Raw genomic sequence first — 19,131 nt, forward strand, 5'->3', positions numbered from 1 at the left:
AATTGTATTCTATGCATCAAAGGGTGTCCCCCCTAGGTCTTGCAAAACCTAAAGTGTAGGAGGATCATTAGGATCTTATGTTCATGTTGTCCAAGACCTGAAGCTTTTCATTGATTGAGATTGGCTATTTCATAGATAGATTGCAAGTGAACTTGGGTTTCTCTTTTTTTAGAACAACACTACCTCCTTTGATATTCCTATCTCCTCTTCCAGTTGCTTCACTTCCTTCCTTATTTTCCTCTGCTTACCAGGCTTGGTGAATTATGTGTGCAAGCTTAAACTTTTCTCTTTATAAGTCCCAAACCATTCTTCTGATTCATTCATCGTCTTGCTCAAAAGATGTTGAGCATACACATCAAGGGTATTAGCATCAACCTCATACCCCATGGGCATGATCCATATTGTCCTTGGCTCAATAGCCTCCATGAGGCATTGTTCAATGTCTACCATGAAGCATATGGTATCCTCATACTTCTCCACAATTTCCTTCGGGATCTTTTCCCTGCTTTGCATCATGTCTTGGAAGGATTTAATGTAACCCCACAAGATAGCTTTTTGTGCTTGAGAATCTCCTAATCCTTGTAAGGCTTCTTTGATCTGTACCACCACCAATTTTTCATATGCCCATTGAACTTTGCCTACACTGGGGATCTCTCTCATGAAATAGAAGGCTAAACAAATAATCATAGTACCAAACTTAAAATCATGCTTCTTATCCTTCTTTATCTTCTTCAAATTGCTCATAAGCTCATTCAGAAGCGCTCCACACAAATCATACAACTTGTCATCTTTAAGAATTTGATAAGCCGCATAAATTATCATACCAGATACTGAGTTTCCTCTGCTAGATTGATATACCTTGTACCCTACCACCATGGATGTAAATCTAACATCATATTCAATAATGTCACTGATTGTCATCAATCTATTATCATGTTGGGAGCCAGTTACATCTGTCACAATCTGATTCTTCACATGCCTTAGGGTAGGAATTTCACCAGTTGCATTCAAACATGTTACCTCTTGGATTTATTTCTTGGTGAACTTGTGTGGTTTATTAGGCCACATAAATTCATCATGGACCCTACTCAAAATGTACCTAACCCATTTAGGTTCATCGAAAACCAGAAAGTCACAAACTGAATGAAACCCTTATCCTGCAGAGATTTGAAATTGGGTTTAAGGTTTCCCATACCATCCATCATGTGTTGTGTATACAGTGATAGCATTTCAGTGTTTCCAAGCTCCTCAATATTGCAATGGATGTATGCCCTAATATCTTCAACATGCAACACACCAAATGACACAAATGAAAATGCTCCATTCGGATCATCTTCCATCAATTTGAATGGGTGTTTCTTGAACTGAGGCCTTGCCCTATCAGTTACCTCAACAACCAATGGAGTCATCACACTAGATGATTCCAATATCCAATTCTAGGTTATGAACAAATAGCTCGAACTCATAAAATACGTTTTTGTCTTCAATCGGATGCAACAAAATCTTCGTCGAATCCTTTCAAGCTCTAGTTTAGCTATACAATCTTCTTCTCCACACTCTTATGCTCTTTCGCTTTGAATGCAATGTGATAAATGGATGTTAAAATTCTTTTTTATCCTTTGAATAACCCTAAAGTTTTCGGGATGCCTTGTTTCTTAAGAATACTTCACCAGAATCTTAGATCAACATGAAGTCTTCTAGAGATCTTTCAAGATCAATTGTACAACCATTCAGAATCATCTACAACCTTCTGCACCCAGTTACAAATCTCCAAAAGGGGGTTTTAAGGATTTGCATGAAAAGATTCCCCCTAAGGCCAGATGCCTTAGTTACCGGATGAGGTTCCAACACCAATATCAGGTGTGGACCTATTTACTACATTTGAATCATCCTTTTTAACCCACATCTTCTTGTGCTTCTCTTTGATCTCTTCAACTTCACTTTTCCCTTATCATCTTCTTTGTTCTTGTTTACCAGAGCACTCTTGTTTATATTATTGCTTCTACAAAATTTTGCAATGTGACCGCATTTGTTGCAAGCATAACAAACAATGTTGTTTCTATGATTAGGCCTGAAATTAATTTGATTTCCCCTTGATTTGCATTGGTTAGAAATATTTCCAAATCTTCCACAAGAATAGCATCTTAAATTTCTCCTATTTACCATACTTCTACATTCAACTGACTTATGACCATATTTATTGCAATTGAAACATTGTCTAGAGAATGGTGAATTACTCTGATTTTCCCTATTTCTGCATTGACTTGCCATATGACCGAATTTATTGCAAACAAATAATTTACAATTGAATTTATAACATTAGGTTTTCTTGTTCGAGATCTCTTGTTCTTCTCATGATGAGGTTTAGCATTGCTTTGTCTAGATCTGGAGCTTTCTCCTTTTTCATATCCAAGTCCTTGCTTGTCATTTCCACTTTTCTGACTTTGTAGCATCTCATCTAGCTTGGATGAGCTAGCTTTGAATTTTTCTTTGTAATCATTAGCAGTGGTAAGTTCATCTCTCAGAATTATGATCTGTCTTTCAAGCTCTTGCTCATCATTCTTTGATTGCATCAATTCAAGCCTTAACTGATCATTTTCACAATTCAATCTGCAACATTCATCAGATCTATCCTTTGGTAACCAAGACAAACTTTCTTCATTCTTCTTCTTGTCTTCAATCTCCTTTGTCAGCTTCATCACAATGGATTGCATTTCATTCTTTGGGACTGCATTATCTCTAGCAAGTTTTTCACATTCATCTATCTTGTCTTTTAGGACTTGATTATCAATGCTTTGCTCTACTTTCTCCTTGACCTTGTCCATCAACTCCTTTCTCTTCTCTCTGGATGTGTTCACTTCTTCCTTCAATGACTCAATGATTTTCAACATCACTTAGATTTCTTCTCAGGTTACTTGCTTCTTCCCTTGTTGCATCTAGCTCTTCAAGTGCTGCAATAAGTTGTTTCTACAAACCGAAGTCCATTGATTTACTATTCTGGATCTTCCTCAAGCTGTTAGGCTTCCTCGGAGGAAATAGGCTCTAATACCAATTGTTGGAATCAATGAACACTGAGAGGGGGGGTGAATCAGTGTTCTGCAATTTATAAAAAAAATAAACTAATTCTTAAACCACCGGATGCAAAAGAATGGAAGTAAAATACAAATACTCAACACACACAAGCACAAAACCATAACACCGTAATTTTTACATGGAAAATTGAAAAGGGAAAAACCACAGTGGGATTGAGACCCACAATATTATAATACTATGATCAAGAGTATAATAATATTACAAGGGGAATGCACATGCATTTAGGCACGCTGTCTAGAGCTCACTGCTCAATTACAGAGGAGGGCTACAATCCTGGAGGACGCACTATCCTAAAAATAATTTATAATAACAACAAGAATATCTAAACTGATGAGTAGCATCTACTAATGCCAAAATGCAGTTCTGGTTAAGCACATAGTGACCATGTTCCATTGTTCTAACAAACTTCTTTGTTCTTCTTGTTGAGTCATATAGCGAAGCACAAATCTATGCACCGATGCTCATACTCTCTTTGCACATCAATATACATCCATGTCCATACTCAGAATGATCAAATAGATCGGTCTTATATATCTGCACCACTTGATTAGGTCACAAATATGTCGGCTTCAAAATATTTGCAAAACATGCAATGTGTTACAATAAGTCGGCTCAATCCGATTGCAAATCCATAGGCGGAACTAAACAAATTGATAATATGCTTCACACATTTCAGCTCAACCACCTCGAACTCAAAACCAATCACCAAAATCATCCCAAAGATTCTGCATAACACGCTTCATTGCTAATTACCAAAATAACCTTGCTCTTCCTGAAATACTAGATATCGGATCTTCTATCTTGCACGAAAATCAATACTGGAGGCTAGGATTGTGAAATAAGTTGTTTCAAACATCCAATCAACTACCTCTTCTACAGCAACCAAAATTGTGCAACCAAAATTGATTTTTTCTTAATGTACCCATACTATGTATTCCACCTTCCAAACTTAAGAAAAATGAATATCAAACTTCTGGTAGAACAATTCACCATATACCACATGTGATTTTTGATCTGAGTTGCCATCAATGACAACCTCGAAATATTCCCCATGCACTAATCTCTACCAGTATAGTGTCTCTTGCCAGCAGAGTGTCCCTCCATGACAATATTGAATAATAGATATTCTTGTCTCATGCCTGTTTGCATTAGTTGCATACCCTTTTTTAGTTGCAGTTACTTTCTTGACCATATTCAGATTCTCCTTCATGCACTTCATGGTGAAACACAATTTCAATGAATCTATCATGTCTCTCCCTTGTTAGCATTATGGGGAGTTTCTACTGTTGGTCCTAACACTTTATTAGTTTTGCATTACAATTTTATGGAAGCAACCTTCCATCATCTGTTGATTAGAGTTCTTAAGACTGCTGGCACCTATATTTTCAACTAGCAATTTTCTCTTGCATGTTTGAGTAACTTTTCGTTGGGGCCATTCATATAGATTCATGTGCCATCTGTATCTTCGACTGACAGATGTTTTGCCTTTGTTTTCCATCTGATTGTTCGAGTAGTGTCATTGAGGACACTCATGCATAATGTTGTCTTCTTGATCCTAGTCATCATCTTGGTTTCAAAGGAAGTCCTTTATTCAGCACTATAACAGTTATCCTTTGATAGTCGCCTATAGCTTCTTTGTGCTTTGAGGATGTTCTTCATGTTCCTATTCTTTTGGGACATTATTTTCTTGGAGGCCTCTCAGTCCTTCATTTCTTTCTAGCAATTCATGTTTATTTTCATGTAAGAGAGGTTTTTTCCCTTGTCGGTTTTTCTCCTTTTCTTTGCTTAGAGAGACTTCATTGGTTTGTACATGGGAAGCTAATCAGGCCTTTTGTTGTCGGGACCCATTTTTGCATTCATGCATTTAGAGTTTTTCTACTCACCCTAATTTTCACGTAAGGGGGGTTGTTAGAGAATATTTAGCTATTATTTATTTGTTTACAACTAGTTATGCTTTTTTTCTCAAGTTCACTTAAAAGTGTTTGCTTCTAATTCAACTTTTGTGCATCTAGTTGAGCTTTATTTAGCTCCTCATGCTTGCACTTTAGTTCTCCTAAAGTTAGCTATGTACTTTTTTTTATACCCATCATATTGTACAATTGTGATTCATTCTATAGTATTTTCTTTTGCGTAGTATAGCATTCTTTTGTATAGCTCTCATTTGTTGAAAGTATTCTTGTTTGTCGTTTGATCTTGCAGGCCTATGTTGCAAAATTCAACATGGCATCAAAGATCAATCTTTATTTCTAACAAGGTATCAAAGATTTCAAACTTCAATACTAATATATTATTGTCACTGATAAACAAAGTATATTTTTTGCTTTCCAATACAACTAAATATAGTTCTCTTCTCCCCATATTATGAAACAAAAATCCAAGTTACATGCTACAATATCTTCATTTCTATGGAAGGAAAACATACTTTCTCACATATAACTTGTTGCTTATGTGAAACCAATCTTGATAGATCTCTTTTATCATCATCCAAAAATATGAATGGTTGGATGCCTACAACACCCAAATATATTGTATAGTGCTAGCTCCCAATTAAAGAAAGTATGCTTGTCTACAACAACCAAAAACATGTCATGATGTTTACTATCTTATTAAATTTATTCTTTGCCCCCGCATTCTAATACAAGTGCAAAAAAGGGAACTTTTATAAATACATTTAAAATTTTTGAAAGTGATACATGTCAACAACTTTGAAAAAGGTTTCCTTCAGATTGACACGATTTTTATTTTCCTCATATTTCCATACAACAAGCATGATGTTTCCCCTTTATTTCTTTCAAGAAATGATTAAATATATCAATTTACAAATAATTTGTAAGAAATATTAACACTAAAATCCACCAAATACATTATATATTTTTCTTCTTGATAGTTTTCTAGCTAGACTTGTTTTATTATACTCACCCACAATGAAATGAATCATAATAGTTGATTACTCTACAATCAAGGTTAATAGAACACAACTTAATAAAATCCCCGTCAAATAAAATCAATACACTCTTTCCCCTTCACAAATAAGTGTTGAATCAAATTACATCCACTTATCATTATGGTGGTGTAGAATTACATGAGATTTGAAATTTCTCTAAAATTGGTGCTTTGGTGTTCTTATCTTCTCCTTATGGCTACTTATTCTTACGTTTTCTAATTTTAAGTGAAGCTTTGGAATGGGTCTCCAACTCTTACATTCCAATTTCCTACAATACTTGCAATGAGGGTGATAGTTGCTAGATATACACATACGCAAATCAATAATTTGTTTCTGACCTCCTTGTGTGTCTTCACCTTTCTCTTCATTTATCTTGGAGAGTGACTTCTTATATTTTCCTTCCATCATTTTAGTGTGTTTTCCTTAATGATGTTTGCTCTACATATTATCTTACAATATTTAGTTCTTTCACAACTAGAGAAAGGGGTAATACCTTAGATTCTTGTCCAATATTTAGGATGGATCCCAAGGCACTCTATTGTTTCTTGTATTTTTGTTGTTGTAGTTGTGTCATTTTTTTCTTGGCAATTTGGTTAAAATTATGTTTTAATGCCATGAAGGAGGTTATTGTATTTTCTTTTAGTTATTCTCTCTATTTTTTTCTATGCCTATAGGTTTTCTTTGTAAAAGGGCCCTAGTTTCCCATAGTACTAATAAAAAACAACATACAACAACATGAAAGAAAAAGGAAAATATGGATCAATATACATAGAACACTCATAGAACATGTGGCTTTGATACCAATTGATCTAAAATTTCCACCAAAACTAGTTGTAAACTATTAAATTAAATCTAATGCTACAATGTCACTTAGATTTCCAATTCATAGTAAATTTGAGAATAATAAAAGAGTTTCTATATAATAAAATGAAGTGATGATATGCCAAATGCAACAAAAATGCATAGATTTGCCCTTAAGAAATGTAATGAGGACAAGAAGTTAAGTCCACTTCTATTGGAAGTTTTGACCTTAGATAAAATGGTGAAAAACACTAACAAAAATGGGCACTTGTTTTCCATTAGGATCTCGAGGCAAAAAACAAAATGGGTACCTTTTTCATTCGAGATCCCAACCAAAATAGGTACCTATTTTTTAAACTGGCTACCTATTTAATAGAGACTATTTATTGTATGCAAGAGTGATACTCAAATAGATAAGTATGTATGTATTTACAACCTTTTTCAAGCCTATTTCACTACCTCAACTTGGTCTTCTACTTCCTTACAGATAAAACCATTTGATTCTCTCCTTTCTCTTGCTTTGGGCTATCAATTGCTTCTTATTGGGGGTCAAAAAACTTATTCATTTTTCCAAGGCCTTTCTACATGGAATTCAAAGAGAGGGATGTTGTTTTATTTTAAAATTTTGTATTTCCCCTCAAAATGAAACCAAATTTTTAAAAAGTGTGATGATTACAAATTTGAGGGCAACTAGATGTTAATTTGTTATAAATTCTTATTTTATCTTTGAATTGAAACCAACCCTCTATATAAGGCGATGATTGTGAAATGGTAATTTTAGAAACCATCTACTATATAGAATTTATAGATTTTAAATTACTCTTTATACAAAACTATCAATTTTAGAAAACCAAATTTTGTGTGAAGCTTCTTCAGTTGAAACTTGCTAAAAGGTCTTCCTTTGAAGATGGGATTTCTAATAAGATCTAGTATGGATCAAAGGTTTCAAACCAACTAATATTTATAGCAAGTATGCTTAGAAAAAATAAAAAACTACCAAATTAGTGAATGTAATAACTTCTTTGAATAGATTCAAATCAATAGCTTTACAACTAGAATGATTAAAAAATAGTGTGAAGAAATGTTAAATGTGTTATCAAGATAGGTTTGAGATAAATTTATGGTTTTAAGACTAGAATAATAAAATCAATAAATAACATCAAATATCCGTAACTTAGAAGTTACTAATAAGATTGTAGAGTAAAAAATTGCATACCCTTGTGCAATTCGACCTACAATTTTTTATCCACTTTAGTGCCCATTCCCCTAGCATTTGAGTAGACTCATTTCACCCCTTGCATCACCCTTTTTCCTCTCGGAATGCTCAGGACCCCTTTTCAGCACCTATATTATTTTAGCTTCAGTTTCATATTAGCCTCACTTGACATTGTTTACTGTGATTCATCTAGACATTAGTGTGCTGCATGGACGTCTATGTGTCGTGCATTCATCTCTCAACATCTTAATGTTCAAATGTTAGTTCTATGTATTTTTGGCACTTGTCACTATCTTGGTCGGTGGAAATGACTCAAAATATTCTTAAATGACTTGATAGCCCTCTTTTCCCTCCTATTCTCTCATTTTAAATCCATCTTTTCTCTCCATTCAAGTGCGTACACTCTCTCTCTCTTGCTTCTCTCAAGAAATATCTCTCATTCTTGGGGCTCTCACAACTTTCTCATTGCTCTTGCTACAACAGTCTCTAGTTTGCTACAAAACTCTCAAGCTCTTATGAAAATCTTTTACAACTCTCTTGGCTTTCTCAAGCCTTACTGGTAATATCTATCTACTTATCTTGTCTTTAAGCATCTTGGGGATTTATCACATCCCTTATTTATCAAATCATTTATCTTTTCTATTTACATTTTGATTTATTTATCTATTTGAGTTGTCCATGGAGGTGGAAACACAGAAACAAAGGTCTGATTGAGGCAGAGCTCTAAACACAACCCCAAACATTTTCCTTCTTTGCTTGTGTGCAAGTTTGTGATAGAGAGAATTAGTTTACTTTATGGGAGGCTTCAATCATAGACCGATTGTAATCTTCCTTCACCTTTTCTCACTTTTTTTTAGCTTCCTGCATTTTTTGTTTATTAATTTTCTTATTATAATATTATTTGTTTAGTTGTACGGTTGCATTTGTGTCTTTTATACAATCTTTGTACTTTGTTAGTACAAGACAATAGCGAGTCCTATTCGTGTCCCAATTCTGTGTGTTTGTCCCAAAGACATAAGCTTAGTAGAGTCGTCCAGGAGTCCTATCTATAGTCCATTTGCTTAGTTGTGTATTTTGCATCCTTTGGCTCACCTTTAGCACCAGTTTAAGTGAGGTAGTGATCATCAATTTTTTCTCTGAGATTCATCATCTTAGAGGTAACAAATTCCCACCTCTATAGTTTTGTGAACCCAACGTGAACATTACTTCTGCATTATTTTCAAATAATTCTTTATCACTCCTTCAAGCACTCAATATACCCCTAAAAAACAAGACAATTCAAATCTTTCCCCTTCTTCCAAAAAAAATTTTGGGGCGCTGCCTTGAACCCCATTCCATGTTGTTAAAAGGGATATTGACTTGTCTATATTCTCTTTCAAACTAAACTTTTTATTTTCCTTTCTTCTATCCCTTTCCAACTTTGTTAAGAAGCTTCAAGAAGTTGTTGTACAAGCATGTGAAAGTGAGTTCTTTTCTCCTTTCTTATTATTCTTTGTTGATCCCTCTCCCAAGATTCCTTCTACTTGTGAGGATATTTTGGTGCAAGAGGATAAAATCATTAATACTTTTCTTAACGTTACTCTACCTTATTTTCATTCCAATGCACTCTCTTCTACAAATGATGTGTTAGTGAATAAGGACTATCATCCCACATTTGGTTTGCCACATGTTAAAGTTGAGTGAGCTCCTTCAACTAATTCTTTTCGAAGTTGTAATGAGTCTGTGAATATCATTGAAGTTTTTGTTTCCCCTAGAAGGCTTAAGAGACTGATTATTTATGCAACTATAGCTAGCCCTTCTCCAAAGAAGGTAATATCTATTTGTGGTGTTCCTTTTAAAAGTGATTCACCGGATCTTTTTACGAGATACACACAGTATAAGGCTCCTTGTAAAATGGTAGCCCATACTTATAACACTCATAGAAATAAGCAAAATGTTGATCACTCTAATACTTCTTTACCACCTTCTCAACTAGATCTTCCTTAAGCACCTAAGAATTCAGTTAAGCAACCTAATGATTACGATCTTATTGAGCAACTTCGTGTTACTCCTGCTAAGATCTCACTTTTGGATATGCTTCAGACTACTCCAATTTATCAAGATATGCTTTACGAATCTCTTCAGAAGATCTTATTGCCTTCTTCTACTAGGCCTTCAGATGTAAATGAGTTGATGGATCATATTCGTGTGGACTCGTCGAATATTACATTCTATTCACATGAAATCCCACCTCCAGAAGTAAGAAATCAAGCAAATCCATTAATGATAATAGTTTATGTTAACAGTGTCAGCATTAGATAGACTCTCTCATTGATACTATCTTAACACTCAATGTTTGTATTCTAGACCTATTGCCCAAAATCAAAGTGGATTTGAATTCTCTTGTTGCATCTTCTATGTTCATTCGTGGTTTTTATAATACTAGTAAAATTGCTTTGGGCACTATCATTTTGCCTATAAAGATTGGACCAGTTACTATTCCAACCCTAGTGCATGTTATGCCAAGGCCCTTATCGTATAATCTTCTCTTTGGTTGACCTTGGATTCATGCTTTAGGAGTGATCAGTTCTACCCTTCATGGTTCTATTATATTCATTGCCAACATTCAAGTAGTTACAATCAAGGTTGATCCTGATGCTACGCACTTATGTCAAATCATAGCAATTAGTCATGACTCAATTACACCTACCTTTCAAAACTATATTCCATTTTTATCTTCCAATATGCTGACAACTATTCACATGGACCCTCCTAAAGAGGAAACCCATGAGAAGGTTGTCCCTAAAAAAGATCCTCCTAAAGTAGAAAGTCCTAAGTCTACTCCTCCTTCATCTCCTTCTTCTCAATCAGATCCATTTCTCGGTGATGATTAGGGTTCCTTAAAATTTACAAGCTCCATCATTGGAGAATATAAAGTCAACCCTATTCACCTTAACATTCCAAAAGGATCATTCACACCTACTATCAAAGATGATTATTCTTTTATATCATAGGATCATGTGAACACCATTGGCTATACCATTAAAGGCGATCCTCCCCCTTTTGATAAGTTGCAATCATGTTATGGTTCAAGATTCACTATTGCTTCTAAGTATGGATACAAAGGAAATGGTCTTGGGTGCATGGGTCAAGGAGTTAAGGTCCCTTTGAAATAAAAAAATATTCTCTTTTATAGTGGGTTTAGGTTACAAATCTTCTCCCTTGTCTTCATCCCCTCCATTGCCTAATGTTCCTATGTCTTCTTCTTGTAAGCAGCCAAAATATTCTCTGCAAGAGAAAGGGTTGCTTCATGCTCATCCTTAATCTAATCAAGAGCATACTTTTTTGCAGCTTCTTAAAGCCTACTTGATTACTCTTCCTCCTCCTACGCATAACAAGTGATATCGAGGTTTAGCTATATCTTTCTCTTTTACATGCATTTGTGCATTCTTAATATACTTACTCTCCACCCATGGTGGCACCAATCTCTTCTTCCCCGGCAATAGTGCATGTCTATCTCTCGCCCATTGCAGTGACTATCTTTTTGTCGCCCGATGTGGCAAGTATCTATCTTGGCCCTTTATGGCTCTTATCAAAATTGTGTTAGCATTGCTTTATGTGTTGTCATTGATGTCAAATCCTTTGGGCCCAGATGTGGTATGGTGAGTAGGAGTGTTCAGGCATTTGAATGTTTCTTGGTTTCACCGGATGTGTTTGGCATCTTGGAAGATGTTTTTTTGTATTATTTTTTGGGTCCGGTGTGATTCGGAACTCGAGGCCTTAGACCGGATATTGAGATTGCATAGTGTGTGGATGTGTTTTAGGTTCATCCTTGGAGATGTATGTAGCGTGTTGATGTGTTCAAGATGGAATGATCTGATATGGTTCACTTCTCATTCCTTGCCACCATTGGAATGTTTAGTGGAGACCTATTTAGATCCATGTCTTAGACGACATTGAAAATTATAATTTCCAAAGACAATATATATTGGAGATTGATTTGATGATTCAAGATATGGCTTTTTGTATTGAAGACTTGCGAGATTGAAGGAATCCAATAATTGTGTGAGATATTTACCAAAAGCAGTTCCAATAGTACAAACTGTGTTTTTCTTGTGGTGGATTCTCTTTGTCTTTCTTTCGTCTTTGGCAATGAGCCTTTTAGAGTAGTGAGCCCATCTATAGTAAGCATATTGACAGTGAGCCTTTAAGGGCAGTGAGCCCACCTGCAGTGAGCACATTGGTAGTGAACCACCCATTGTAAAAATCACCGTAACCGGTGTTCATATATTGTTAATTGGCATTCTCCGTAGTTTTTCCCATTTTGGGTTTTCCACGTAAATCCTGGTGTTTCTTGTGTCTAATTTGAATTTCGCATGCATTTCCTCATTATGTTAATTTTTCTTAATATTCCAGATCTATGCATTAAGGTTAAAATTCTTAAAGTTGTCAACTGATTCACCCCCCCCCCCCCCCTCCCTCTCAGTTGCTCAGATATTCAACAATTGGTATCAGAGTTGTGGTACCCTGACATAGAGCTTAACCACTTGAGGTAGATCCTAATTTGATGGCACACAAGTTATCTATTCCTATCTTTGAAGGATTTGATTAAAGTTCCTGGAAAGTAAAGATGAAAGGTTATTTGGTTTCTCTAGGTTACAATACTTGGAAGGTTGTGGAGACTAAGTATGTTCTTTCGGCGAATGGACTCAATACTCCGGATGAGATTTAAGCTTATGAAGGAAATGAGAAAGCAAGGTACGGTATATTTAGTGCATTATCAAAAATTGAATTGAGTAAGGTTATCTCTTTGAAATACCGCTTATGAAGTCTAGCAGAAGTTAAAAGATGTCTATAAAAGGAATGAGAGAGTTAAGTTGACAAAGAAACTAACTACCAAGAGAAGATATTAAAACCTAAGGATGGAAGAAGGAGAGGATATCGTGAGCTATTTTGAGAAGGTTGATACCATAGCGAATGAGATCGGAGAGCTCGAAGGCACTTTGAGCGATGAAGATGTGATTGACAAGATTCTGATGACATTGTTGGTAAGCTATAGTGACAAGATATCTGCAATTGAAGAACCTTATGACCCAAATAAGTTCACCAAAGAGCAACTGTTTGGTACCCTAACTATATTTGAAGTAAGGAAATTCGGAAAGGACAAAGACAAGTCAAAAACCACATTCAAGGCATTTGAAGACAGTCTAGATGATAAGGACAGCTTGGATGAGGTAGAAGAAAACTTTGTAAGGAAGTTGAAGAAAGGCACCTGCAAATACAAAGGTATGTTACCCTTTAAATGTTTTAGATGTGGTAAGATTGGTCATATTGCAACTAGATGCCCGGAAAAGGGATAGACAAAAGTGTAAGGAAAACAAGGGAAAGTTCAATAAGAAGGCATATTATGTTGAGGATGATGTTGGTATCTCAGATGACGAATCAGACTATGAGGATGGTGATTGTTTGTTTTTGGTAGAAAAGGATGTTCCCAAGTATGATATCTCTAAGACTGTTGCTAGCACATTCCATGCTAGAAGAGATAAGAATGAATGGTTGATTGATAGTGGATGCTCAAATCATATGACTAGTGATAAAACAAAATTCATAAAACTTGAAAGGTATGATGGAGGTTCAATTAGATTTGGAGATAATCAGCCATCACAAATCGTTCGTATTGGTTCAATTGCATTTGATGGAAATCATAACATTGACAATGTTTATTATGTGACGTTTGCATCATAATCTCTTAAGTGTCAGATAGATGTGCAAAAATGGATACAATGTCAAGACCCGGAAGGATTCTAAAATAGTTATTGCAGCTGGAAGGACAAGTGGAAATATGTACTAGTTAGAAGGAGCTACAAAACATTTCTTGATATCACAACTTGATGACAACTGGCTATGGAATCAAAGGATGTGTCATATCAACTTTGATAACTTGATACAGATCAGTTCAAAGAGTGCAGTAAGAGATTTGCCCAGATTGTCTAAACCGAAGACCAATATCTGCAGAGAATATCAAATAGGAAACTAGACCAGAAGCACATTCAGAGGAAAGGAGTACTCATCCATTGGATTACTAGATTTTGTTCACACAAATCTTTGTGGTCTGACTTGGACAAGAAGCCTATAAGGTGAGAGGTTTTTTAATGTTATTGATTGATGATTATTCTAGAATGATTTGAGCTACATTTCTCAGAGAAAATTTTGAAGCATTAGAAAAGTTCAAGATATTCAACGCAAAACTTAAGAATGAAGTTGACAAGAAAATCAAGTGTTTAAGGTCTAACAGAGGAGGAGAATTCATCTCAAATGAGTTCAATGACTTTTGTGAGAAGAATGGAATCAAAAGATAGTTATCAACTCCCCGAACACCTCAACAGAGCAGTGTAGTAGAAAGAATGAACCAAACTATACAGGAAGTAGCTAGAACCATGATAAAAGGTGTAGAGTTACCTGAAGTCTATTGGAAAGAAGCAATTTAAATAGCAACATGCACACTCAATAGAATTTTGTATCGGAGGAAGTATCATAAGACATCTAATGAACTATGGTATGGAAAAACTCTAATAGTAAAATATTTCAAAGTTTTTGGAAGAAAGTTCTATATTAGGAGAGACAAAGATAATCTTCAAAATTTTGACAGTAGAGCAGATGAAGGTATATTCTTGGGTTACTCAACAAAAAGCAAGGCATATCGATGTTTTAACAAAAGGTTAAATAAAATTGTTGAAAGTGCAAGTGTAGAAGTTGATGAGAATAGTTCAAAAGAGTCAAAAATAGCAGTAGGATATGACTCAGATGAGTCCAGAGAAAAGGAAAAGAAGGGAGAAACTAGGAGTGAAGAAAAGAATGATCATGATGCTCTAGCATCTTCATCCAAGACATCAAGGTAAGTCAAGAAGAATCACTCAGAAGAACAGATCATCAAAGACAAGAACAAAGGAGTTATCACAAGAAGCAAAGTAACACGCAGGTCTTGTTGTGTCTACTGTCTGAAACTGAGCCAAAAGACTGTAGAAGAATCCTACAAAGATCAGAACTGGATGAAGGCAATGAAAGAGGAACTAGATCAGATTGAGAAAAACCAAACATGGGAATTAGTTAGTAGACTGGAGGACAAGAATGTAATTGGTACTAAATGGGTATTCTAGAACAAGTTGGATGAAGATGGAAAGGTTGTAAGGAATAAAGCAAAGTTTGTTTACAAAGGATACACTCAGATTGAAGGCATTGACTTTGATAAAAATTATGCCCCAGTTGCAAGAATGGAGGCAATCCGGATGTTCCTAGCATTTGCAGCATTCAAAGATTTCAAGGTTTATCAGATGGATGTGAAATCAGCATTCTTGAATGGAGAATTAAAAGAAGTGTACATTGAACCAGAAGGATTCAAGTTGAAGGATGATCTAAAAATTGTTTGCAGATTTAAAAAGGCTTTGTATGGACTAAAACAAGCTCCTAGAGCTTGGTATGGGAGGTTAGACAAGTATCTAATTGATCAAGGATTTAAGAAGGGTTCAACGAACAGTAACTTGTACTTCAAGACAGAATCATGAGGTAAAATTTTGATTCTGGTAGTGTATGTTGATGATATAATCTTTGGAGGAAATAAAGGTATGTGCAAAAAATTTCTTGTTGAGATGCAGAAAGAATTTGAGATGTCCATGATCAGCGAGTTGAATTTTTTTCTTGGATTGCAAGTTAATCTGAATGATAAATGAATTTTCATTTCTCAGTATAAGTATGTCAAAGAACTATTGAAGAAGTTTGGATTGGATAATTCCAAACTGGTATGTACACCTATGATTGTCGGATGCAAGTTATCTAAGGATGATAAATCGCCCAAGGCAAATGCAAGTCAATACAAGTCAATGATTGGAGGATTGTTATATTTGACTGCTACCAAACCGGATATCATGTATGCAGTATGCTTGACAACAAGGTTTCAGCAAGAACCGAAAGAATCACATGTTGTGGCAGTAAAAAGGATTTTCAAATATCTTAAAGGTACATAAGAGTTTGGTCTATGGTATCCCAGAAAATCAGATTTTAACCTCATAGCTTACACAAATGCAGACTAGGCTAGAAGTGTTGATGACAGAAAAAGAACAAGTGGAGGAGCATTCTTTCTTGGCTCCCGGTTAGTCGCTCAGTCAAGTAAAAAGAAAGATTATGTGTCCTTATCTATGGCTAAAGCATAGTACATTGCAGCATCCTCTTGTTGCACTTAGATTTTATGGATGAAGCAGACTTTGAAGGACATTGGTGTGAGATTTGATGACCCCATTCCAATCATGTGTGATAATACTAGTGCAATAAACATTTCCAAGAATCTTGTACAGCATTCCAAAACAAAGCATATATCTATTAGGTGTCACTTCTTTAGGGAAAAAGTTTTAGATAATGAGGTCAAACTTGAGTATGTGCCCAAAAAAGAGCATATTGCAAACATCTTCACAAAGGAATTATGCATTTCAAGCATGCATTGGTCCAGTAAGAAGCATGTACATTCTTTTATGGACTGATGTTAATGTGCTTCCTCTCAGGGGGAGTGGAAGTGAGTTTTCTCAGGGGGAGTTTTGACCACCTTTGTCATTGTTGTCAAAGGGGGGCAGAGAGATGGTTGTGCACTCAATGATGATCTTTCATTTTCCATATTATTGTTGATGGATGTTGCCATCAATGACAAAGGGGGAGGTTGTTAGCATTTCTTTATCTATTGTCATTGATGTCAAATCCTTTGGGTCTCGATTAAGTCCGGATGTGGTATGGTGAGAAGGAGTGTTTGTGTGTTTGAATGTTTTTCGGTTTCACTGAATGTGTTTGGCATCTCAGAAGATTTTTTTCTGTATTTTTTTTAGGTTCGGCGTGATCCGTAACTCGAGGCCTTAGACCGAATATTAAGATTGCATAGTGTGCGGATGTGTTTTAGGTTCATCCTTGGAGATGTATGTGATGGTATGATGAAAGAATAAGTATCTGGTAGAATACTGAGAGGGGGGGGTGAATCAGTATATTGAAAAGATGATACAATGTTCCCAAACTCAAACTCAGTCAAACAAAGGAAACATATCTCAATCAAGATCAATATTCATAAGAATACTTGACATCAAACGGTTTAATTGTTATGACAACTTTAACAGTAAGCAACTTCAATCTTGTAAACATCAAAATTCTTAATCATAACTCAACATATTCAACTCTCAATGCTTCTACTTAACATGCCTTATCAAAAGTTAACCAAATCAACAAATAAGATCACAACCACAAAAGAATTCACCACTTGACACAAATGTTTATACGTGGAAAACCCAAATAGGTAAAAACCACGGTGAGATGAGACTCACAAGGATAGCTATCTGAACTCTTCTGAAGTTTGCCCTAATTCTAGTTAGGAATCACCCGGTTAAGGGATTTACAAATATGCCTTGATGAAAAGCACAATACCCTATTAGGAGTAACCTCGCTGGAGGATTTAAGAATCCAAGCTAATGGACCACCTTGTTAGAGGATTTAATGAGTAACCAAGCTTGTTAGAGCTTACCCGGTTAAGGGATTTTACTTCTGCTGTAATTGTTAGAAAACAACAGGTTTTCTTGATCTATCTGAGTAGCACTACATTTGCTTGATCAGATCATTCTAAGCTTCAATATGCCTTCACTCAAAGTGCAGATCCATTCACTGATTAGGAAATTACACACTCAACAGGTTTCTATCAATCTTGCCAACAACCTTTACAAACAACTTCATCAACCTTAAATACAAATCAATCAAGTCGATAACACAGCAAAAACCTAATTCTCATCATCGAGATTACAAACAATTTGGTACAATCTTGACCGTTAAAAATCATGACAATCTTTTCACATTCTTCAAGAAAATTCTAACCACTTCATTGGACTTTGTAACTCATCACGCATTGTGCATTAAATGAAATCCACTTTGCTCCTTCCCTAGACAAAAAACAAACACACCAAAATGATTTGAACATATCCTTATACAATGATCACACGTGTCTCCATCATTACCGCTTATCAGATAATAAACCATCAAACTTGATCGGTTAGGGTTTAACAGTTGATAGGGTTTACTAGTTACATTACATAGAAAGGTTTAACCCTTTACACCGGTTCACCGGTTCAACTCACAAACTTTACATACTGCTTTATAACATCTTCCACAAAGCTCTTCTTACCGATTACTAGCCAATATCAAAAACAACAATATCAGCAATAACATGAATACCATTACCGGTTCAATTGACAACAATGACAACATATCATTAATGCAATCTATATGCAAAATGCCAACAGTATGTAGCATGTTGATGTGTTCAAGATGGAACAGTGTGATATGGTTCACTTTTAATTCCTTGCAAGTACCAGAATGTTTAGTGGAGACCTATTTTAGATCCTTGTCTCATTCGTCATTGAAAATTATAATTTCTGGAGAATGTATATATTGGAGATTGATTTGACGATTCAAGATATGGCTTTTTGTGTTGAAGACTTGCAAGATTGAAGGAATCCAATGATTGTAGGAGATATTTACCGAAAGCAGTTCCAGTAGTACAAACTGTGTTTTTCTTATGGTGGATTCTCTTTGTCTTTCTTTCTTCTTCGGCAGTGAGCCTTTCAGGACAATGAGCCCATCTATAGTAAGTATATAGGCAGTGAGCCCACATTTAGTGATCCACCCATTGTAAAAATCACCTTAATCGGTGTCACCTTAACTAGTGTTCATATATTGAGAATCAACATTCTCCATGGTTTTTCCCATTTTGGGTTTTCCACATAAATCCTGGTGTTTCTTGTGTCTAATCTGAATTTTGCATGTGTTTCCTAATTCTGTTAGTTCTTCTTAATATTCTGGATATGTGCTTTAAGGTTAAAATTGTTAAAATTATTGTCAACCGAATCACACCCCCCCCCCCCCCTGCCCTCCCCTCTAAGTTGCCTGGATATTCAACAAATTGATCTTATCTATAGTGGCCTCCCTCTGTAATAAGGAGGTCCTATATAGCATCTATTTATCTCTATTAGTAGTGGTTTTCCTTCATAGAAAGGTTGGTTCTACTTATCTTTTGGTAGCG

The sequence above is a fragment of the Cryptomeria japonica genome, chromosome 10, assembly GCF_030272615.1.
Source record: "Cryptomeria japonica chromosome 10, Sugi_1.0, whole genome shotgun sequence".
Classification (NCBI taxonomy): Eukaryota; Viridiplantae; Streptophyta; class Pinopsida; order Cupressales; family Cupressaceae; genus Cryptomeria; species Cryptomeria japonica.